Genomic DNA, 9305 nt, shown 5'->3' with positions numbered 1-9305 from the left:
TTACTCTGTCACAGCTGGGCCACATCTGAATTTACCTTGGAATTTTCTTTCAAAGCGGTCCCCAAATCTGACGACTGCCCAGCATGTCTTCATGCTCGAGTTCACGTCCACACTTCCCAAACCTGTCCCATATCGGTTGTTTCTTTTTCTTTATTAAGCACTAACATTTTCTATGTTTTTTAGCAGATGCTTTAATGTGATTGGTTACATTATAGCTCACCCTTTACTGCTATATTTCAGATAAACACACTATTAAAGGGAATCAGAGCTTTCTTGGTAGTAATGTTAAAAATGTCCGTTCTAAGGACAATCAATATCCAGGCACAAGTATGACTTTCAAAATGTGGGTTGTATTATACCCCAAAAAGATTAATAATAATATCAACATACATAACCATAAAAATAGTTATTTATTTCTGTACTTATTTAAGAAATAAGCCGGTAAACTAAACAAACCTACTCAAAAATAAGGCTCTCCTAAACAAATATTTTGTATTCTAGTGGAGAAAACATTTCAAAGGCAAAGTGGGGACAATGGCTATATCAAAGAAAAACAACAACAGAAACACAATTCTCCCCTATGCTGTTGCAGCAGATGGTTTAGTCCATTTGGGTGACCTCTGTGTTTAAACCAACTCCACCGTAGATTCAGCCTCCTCTTTTACTCAAACCAGGAAGGACTGGAACAAACCGCAAGTAACTCAAGAAAACAGTGGGAAATAAATAATGCAGCTTCTATAAATCAATGACAAAGCCTGCTAACAATCATCAAGGTGGTCCTGACTAATCTAGGGACGGGGTTTGGTTAACAGCCAATTCCTCACACTTTTTAAAGAATTTTCCCACATGTTCCAAAACCCGAAAGCTGCTTTAAAATCCATGACAGAAAATGCACACTAACAATGTATTCAAACAAACTACGGCTGATCTACTTTATAAAGGATGTAAAGATGCAGAAGAAACCTTTATGTTGAGTTCATTACATCATCCACATTTTGTAGTTTTCTTCTTTATTTAATCTCATTTGTTCTTCACTCACCGTCATATCTGGCATATAAAGCATTACACAGCCTATCCTATTACTATATTAATAGTAATCTATAAAGAGCATTAAGTCCCACATGAAGCTGTCACTGCAAATGTATTTCTGTTGTTACTAAATGAAATGATAGGACAGGTATGCTTTATTATTCCAAATTGACCTCATCTATTCTTGATAACATGCTTTGTGAATGCCTTCTAATAAATCACACTCAATAAAAGCTTTATATGGTGCACCTTCTTTTATTTAAAACTGCTCTACAGTTTATAAGTAATTTAAATGCAACATGGTGCAGTGGTTAGCACTGTTGTTTCACAGCAAGAAGAGCCTGGGTTTGAATCCTGGCTGGAGCATTTCTGTGTGGAGTTTGCATTTTGTCCTGGCGATTGCTCTCTGGATACTCTAACTTCCTCCATCTGTCCAAAGACATGCACGCTAGGTTAACTGGTGATTCTAAATTGGCGGTAGGCATGAATGTAAGCCTCTGCCCGATTACCGCCAGCATACACTCCAGGTCCTGAAACGGTTCAGTGGAAGATATTCACTTTGTAATCAAGTCATTAGTTAGAAATTATTAAGAGAATGTACATTAAGTGTCACAATCTATGACGTTTATTTCTAATGGAATAAAAGATGATACTAGTTTAAGTGATGGGCCTGATCTGGAAGTGTTACATAAGCCGGTGAGAGAAGATTCATAATATGGTCTGAAATTTATCAGTGCCATCTTTACCTACACTTTAATTCATTCCCAACCATTAATCACATGTGAAACATAACCCCAGAGTTACATTCTTCCAGATTCTGCTCTAAATAACAAATTAAATGTTATTTGTTCTGTTCATGGTTAAAAAAGAATGAAAAGTGAAAATGGATCTTAGCAAGCAGAAGTTTGATGGAATCAGAAGAAATATAAAAGGGAAAAGACAAATTTTAAGGAAAAAAAATGAAATCATAAAGCTTTGCAGAAAGTCGGCTTCTCTCCAGTTTTTCAGAAAAAAGGGAAAAAAAATACTTTAAACTTGATGAATGCAAAGTTTTTTCCTCTAAACCCATTGCCATGGGAACAGTGCTCCAACTGTCTCTTCTATCTACAACACATGACTATTGTCTTCTTCAAAAGCAATCTTACAGCATTCACAGTGATTTGTGCGTGTATGTGGGGGAAACCGCTACAGTGATGTTTTAGAGAAAATTAGATTCAAATGATTACGAGGATAAAAGTCATTTGTTGGATTTTCTTTTTTTATATATATATATTTAAATTGCACTACATTTTGAAAAGGCAAAGCTTGGAAAATTGTAGTCATGTCAGTCACTTGTGGAGAATAATCATAAGGATGAAATGAGAGCCACAGCTGCAGAAACCAAAACATAATCTGGCTCACAAAAGATCAGGTTTTTGGTAACGTGCCAGAAAAAAAAAATCCATATTATTATTATTAGAAGAAAGGGAAAATAATGACATTAGTTAGGCTCTGTAATTCCCCTATTTGGACTTCACACTCGGTTTGGACTGCCACAAGGTCAAACTCAATTTCAACTTGTAATTTCTATGTCTAAATTGTACTCATTGGCTGAGATATTTAGCACCTCCACAGAGCTGCCAGTGAGATTTGTGAAGAGGAAAAGGGACACATAGTGATGAAGAGGAAGAAAGGAAAAAGGATATTTTTGCATTTTCCCATTTTATCAAATCTTGAAATAATCAGTAGGATTAAAATTGGCAGATGAGACATTTTTGAAATTCAGAACACGATAGAAGAGGATTTTTCCCTGATCGTGTTTAAACAATAAACAATGGCTTACACGTATACATTTATAATGCCACAACGTCTATGACTGTCATTGTTCATAACGTCTTTACACCGCTTTCACTACTCTGGCACCGTTATCACTTTGGAACCATTTTTAGCACACTGTGAGGCAGTAAACACAGTTTCCATGGAAACATCAGTGAGACACACATTGATAAGCGGATTGGAGCAGCTGTATTTCTCTGATGACGAATGAAACCTCAAAAGCTGAGAGGGTTTCAGCTGGCAAACACAATTAAACAGTAGCCCGTATACTGGGGAAGAGGGAACCACATAAGCAGAGGAATCTGTTTGATTTGTCGTTATGAGGAAGATAACAAATTATTCTTATCTGGTTTTGCCAAAAGCACCCTCTGGCTCTGCTTGCCTCGTCTCACCAAAATCCAGCCAGCGGGTCTGCTTTCTGTGTCTCAGAGCAAATGGGAAACAATTTCCAATTAGATTTTACTTTACAAATGATATATTGATCTGCTGCACTCATTAAGCTGGGGAGAGACAATGAAGCACAGTTTAATTTGGCATCAGTCAATTGTCTTTACCAGATGGAGGAGAAGACGGAAAGGTCAGGCATGTTTTTAAAATAGTAACCTCCCCAGAAATCACATTATGAATTGTTTTAAGCGAGTACTGAGTACAATGATCGTGCAAATGTTAGCAGGAATAATTTGATTATATTGCCCACTTTGTGGGAGGATGTGCCACAGAATTAAACATACCTATTGTTTACTGTCACCCTACAATGTTTGACCTTCACTTTGCAAAATGATAGTTTTCTCTTTATCTTGAAGACATCTTGTACTGAGTTGATCAGTATTTGATTATTGTTCTTTTTTTTCCCAGGAGAAAACTTTCCAGCCCTTTTTAATAATGTATAAATATATAATTTTAATGAAACAATAAAGAGTATTTTACATTTCAGGAGAAGCTCTATGGAGGATCAAAACTGCCCATCAAAAATAGCTAATATCTTGTAGTGAATACATAAATATGCCATTAAAAACCTAAAACATTATTCTAAATAACATGTTTAGGCATTTTTGTTTTTATCAGACACTTATGACATTGATATTTATGTCTTCATTTGCACATTTATTTATTCACATGTCATTTATTTTATCTGAGTGATTACTTTGTTAACACTCTCTGGACTGGAGGCAGTCAATTTCAATTCATGTCATAAAATTTAAAAAGTTGACCTCATGAGAGCCTCCTCATTTGCATACTAGAATAAAAATATATGAACATTAAAATAAAATATAAAAATAATTACATTTAATGAAGTGAGTAGGGGTAAAATGTGATAAATAAATAAATACTTTGGGTTATTTGACAAAGTAAAATAAACACACAAGGAATTAATGATAGATATTTTTTTAAATAATTCATGCATAAATCTATAGAAATATTAAAATAGTGTTTATTAAATTATTTGTTTTACTTGACCAGTACTCTTCTCCATATATTTAATATTGTACACACAGAATATTTTATATGAAGAGCTTACAGTTACATTCTGTGCTATGTCTTCTAAGGTAATAACCTGAGTCTCAGCTGTTAAGAGGACATTTGGAGAGAACCTCCTGATAACAGTGCGACTGATGGTGTCATGAGAGCGGCTTTGCCTGACAGCAGCACATCTTCCCTCTGTGGCTGTTGTCCTAAAAGTGTTGCACAGAAAATACAAGAGCACTGACCCCAAAACATCTTTTTTGTTTTTGTCCTACAAAGCTCGGAGAATGCCACAGCTTCGTCAACAGCATGCCGATTAAGGTGTACAGGTGTAGAGGTGAGCCGAAACAATGACAAACTGTTCTGAATGTTCATCAGTGACATAAAATAAGTTAAAGCACAGATAAAGCATGACACTTTTTTCCTAAAAATTGTCTAAAAAGGTTTGACACATCTTAGAAGCGTACATTTCTCATTCTGTGGCCGTATTGAGTGTGGATCAATGTGGGAGAGGCTCAGTGATGAACTCGCTCCCCGCTGGCAGTCTGATGGGTCTGTTTTCTAATGAAACAGGGCCTCCAGGGAAAGTAATGACACTCTACTGGCCTCTGTCACTGAGCAGAGGCTCGCTATGTTCCCTCTCTAGAGTAGTTATATAATAGTTAATGATTCAGGAGCACAAACATCCTGAAAAAAAGCCCTTTAGGCAGCAAAATAAATGCATGCATTAGGCGTGATAAGTAAGATTAGATAATTTACTCTTTACACTTCCTATAACAAATTACCATATTTAAATCAAAGGAATTTGGGTCAAAATGCTCAAGCATGCCAGAGAGCTACATTCAAAAGCTTCAGCTCCTTACTAATAAGTCAGATATATAATACACACAATCTTCTGTGTTATTGTGTCCATCATATGAAACCTGAAGTTCCCATGGTAAAGATGAGCTGCTGGAAAGAATACAAAACCCCCAGAAACACCAACATAAACAACATACTGTGGCAAATTTACAGAGTATGCAAATCAAATTCATGCAAACACTGGCATATTGATTTACTGTAATAATAAAGGAGAAGAAGTATTTTCTAATGTAATAGATTATTGATTGATTTCCCCAACCAAACCAAAGAATAAATGCTGCGGTAACGTCACGGAGACCTTTCAGATGAAAATCCGTTTGGCAAAGAAGTAATCACAGCACTGATGGCTTTTCTGAGAATCGTGTCTCGTTTGTTGAGGTAAATACAAAACCAGAGTGACACATTGCCATTTGAAGGTCACCAAACCTGCAGATGAATAACATATGAGAAAATGTAGACCTATTTATCTCTAATTAGGAGTGGCATTGTGTTTGTTGAATACAGCAGGGTGTTATGAGGCATTATTTTAATATAAATCTCGAAAGACGCTGCAATTGAGTTCTGGCATGATTGCCTTTGGGAACAGCAATAGTTTCAAAGATAACAAATGTTTATAGAACAAGTGTTGAAGGTTATCTATTCAATATATTGATTTGGTAATGCACTGTATTCTACATCAAGAACACCACGGGCCGTTTATTCGAATGAGGAAGGAAGAAAATTGTATAGAAATAATCTGCAGTGATCATAAAAGATGTAAACGTAATCACAAAAGCAATCAATTATTTAAAAAGAAAGAAGTTGAAACAATTTGGCAGCAGATGGGCTTTGATCAAATGTAGCAGCTGACACTGTTTGAATCATCCAAGTGTGAGAAAAATGATCACATCCAATACCCATTTTTTTTCTTCCTTTATTTATTGATTACATTTTACACATTTGGTTTGTTATAACTTTCTTTTGAATAGTCTATCACCTGTTATTTTCCTGTGTATTTTTTGGGTATTTTCTTTACATATAAATTAATATTTTACATAAAACTAAATGCTGGCATTTCACAATCCAGTTTCAGCTTCTTATTCCATGGATTTGTATTATTATTGGTATTATTATTTTTAATCTATTTTGGAAGAGTTCAAAAGCAGGACAGAGATGTGAAGCACGCACTCTTGCCCGCACAAAACTACATGCTTTCATTCCAGACTCAGGGGAGTCAACAGGAGAGTGGCTGCTTGGAGGTGATACAATTCAAGTAGCATAAGGCGCCTGTTATCCAATGAGTTGATAATTTCCCTCAGGTAAACTCGAGCACTCAACTTAATCTGTCAAGTAACATAACAGGAGTCCTCTGGAGAAATTTCACTTTCAATATTTGTGATGGGAAAAAGAAATCTTATTAATGTAATGTGTTAATTGAAAATGCCTCATAAACGATTGATAAATGGCCAGTAGGGCTGTATATGTGTGATTTCTAAAGGCAGCTGTCTGCTTCTATTATACAATCAAACTAATGAGGAACACTGTTGGAGTTAAACACTGAAATTAATGAGGTTTAACTCTTACTAACTCTTATTTGTCTGTGCTTTATTATTTTCTTAATAAGTGACATCTAAAGCCACGTTGTTATCTAGATAATCTCCTACTTGTCAAGCTGCCTTGACTTCGGTGTATAAAACATGCACTCCAACAACATCAGCTCAGACACTGAGCAATGACACAGTTAAACGGTGAACCAGACTATTTATTTACTTATCCCGGTGTGAAGCTGCAGCATAAAATTCACCAGACAGTTTTGATCGTGCAACAGAAATAAAAGCACTTTCCTCTCTGTAGGAAATCAGTGGGACAGTGACAAGCACGCACAGTACCGGGACCCCGAAACTCAAGCTCACTGTGAGAGACTTTCACAGTAAATGAGTCAGCAGACAGGGGACAGATTTGTTGTCAAGTGTGACATTTTTGTAAACAACAGACTTTAATGTGAAACTTAAGAAATCGGATGTCTTCTCTGTGGTTCATGCCTTTTTTGAAGCAGTTGTAATAAATAAATAAAAGGGGCAGCCCATAAACTGCTGAGTTTATACAAATGAGGATTTTTATCACAACAAGGAGAATGGACATGTCAAGATTTAGGAGAAATTCTACATTATGTTTTGGCTTCTTCTTCTGTACTTTGTGTCTCTGAGTCACCATAAAATAACGCACTAGATGGCAGCATTGTATAGACTTGGGTTAAGCTGTCGTCTATGTCGCCATCAACCCAGCTACCAAAAAATCCAAAGGTTTACCTATACAAATCTTCTTCTTTTTTAAAGAGCTTCAAATAGCATGTAACATGTGGTCTAAAGCTCACAACAATATGCTGTGATATTGCTCCTGTCCATGGCCATTACTGCCAAGAAAGGATGGGAGCGGTGGAGGAATTAGGCGACAGTTTCCATCAGTATTAAGATCCTGTTTGCATGTCAGAATCAATAGGTCTCATATTTTATGCTTGTCTGCGCTTCTTACCTGGCATAATTGTGCCATCTCTATTTTATATGTGCAGCAATTTTTTTTTTTTTTTTTAAAAAAAGCTTTGAACATCAGAAAATACAGCTGGTAGTTAATTTATGAGGAATGCTGTTGAGCCACAGTGACCCAATTATCTCTGGAGGCAGAGCCACGAGGGTGTGTGTATCGCTTTGGTTTTTCCATTCCCTGAGTTAAAGCTGTCTACTAAATCTAGCCACTCCTCTCACCCTCTAACACCACCACAAATCAAGGACAGCAGATGCAACACAGTTTGTCCTGCCTGTTTCTTAAATCTCTCCTTCCACACACGGGCTTAGAGCGAAACTAGCCTGGGTTTAACTTCCTGCTCTACTCCCAGCTGTTTTTGTGGCTACCCTCAGGCTTGGGGTCTCGGGAGCGATAAATTACATGAGCTCACTGCTGCTTACATGTTCTTCACTCCCGTCGGCCTGCTGGGGTCGGTCACCGCCATTGTCTATTTTGGCTCATAAGCACTGGTGATGCATTGTGTTTGCAGAGCCTCCTGCAGAGACTGATATGCTTAGAAAACACTCCCAAGACAAGACCTTTATTTTGTTAAACTTGATCAAGATATAATCAGAAAGTGTCTGGTCACGTGGGACTGTGGTTTAAAATAAAAACACTGGATAAAAATCCATCAAACATTCACCCCTTGGGGCACACGTGGGATCACTGTGGGCCCCATTAAAGCTACTTCTGGTTGCCCTCTTATTCTCAAGGGGTCACTACAGCAGGTAGCTCAGCATATTTCATATGGCAGATTTTTTATATTGGATGTCCATCTTGAAAAGGATTTGTAACTCCTCCCACAATCGAACTAGGGATGTTTTAGCTGTTAGCCAAATGTGTAAACCAATACACCAAGTGAACCCAAATACTGGCATAAAATGTCAGCAACCTCGAGGCGTAGGCTGCCCTACTTGATTTGACGGATTTTTATAACACATACTCTTCCTGACAACCCAAGAGATTTGTGTGTTGAATCAGTTAACCTCTATCCCCCTCAAATTTTTGTAAGTATACTAAAACACATAAGTCACGTGTCTCTGTATCATGTTTCCTTGTTTTAAATAATTTGCCAGCAAACATGCCTATGTGAGCCCACAGTAGATAGGTGTGGCTGAACTGTGGGGCTGTGTGGACAGGGAAAACCCAGGCTCATCACCCATACAAGGCCCACAGAAGTGTTGCCTTTTAGGCCCCTTATATGGCTTTTCTGTGGGCAAGCCTATAATGAAAACACTCATGACGACCCAAAAGAGCAAAATTCTTATGGGTCCCACATGGGTTAGCCTACATGAGTACCTCACTGCTCCACCTGTGGGTTAGGCCATGCAGGCCCCACAGTAGTTTTACCCACTGGGACACTTAAAAAGCAAAACAAACAAACGGGATTGTCCCCACTGTGGGCCCGCATGGGCATATTTGCTGGAACCATGCTTTCTCTCTAAGTGCGCATGCTTCCAACTTGCAAGTGGGATTTAGTTTTATAGGCAAGCTGAATAGATTAGATTCTCTTGAAAGCATTTTGCGAGTAGAGGTAAACAACATTCTTCCTCCGTATTTTCCCTCAGATGGCAATGGAACATTATTTTCCACTG

Source organism: Simochromis diagramma, unplaced genomic scaffold, assembly GCF_900408965.1.
Source record: "Simochromis diagramma unplaced genomic scaffold, fSimDia1.1 OVJJ01000501.1, whole genome shotgun sequence".
Taxonomy (NCBI): domain Eukaryota; kingdom Metazoa; phylum Chordata; class Actinopteri; order Cichliformes; family Cichlidae; genus Simochromis; species Simochromis diagramma.
The sequence above is the reverse complement of the archived record's forward strand: the minus strand, read 5'-3'. Positions refer to the sequence as shown.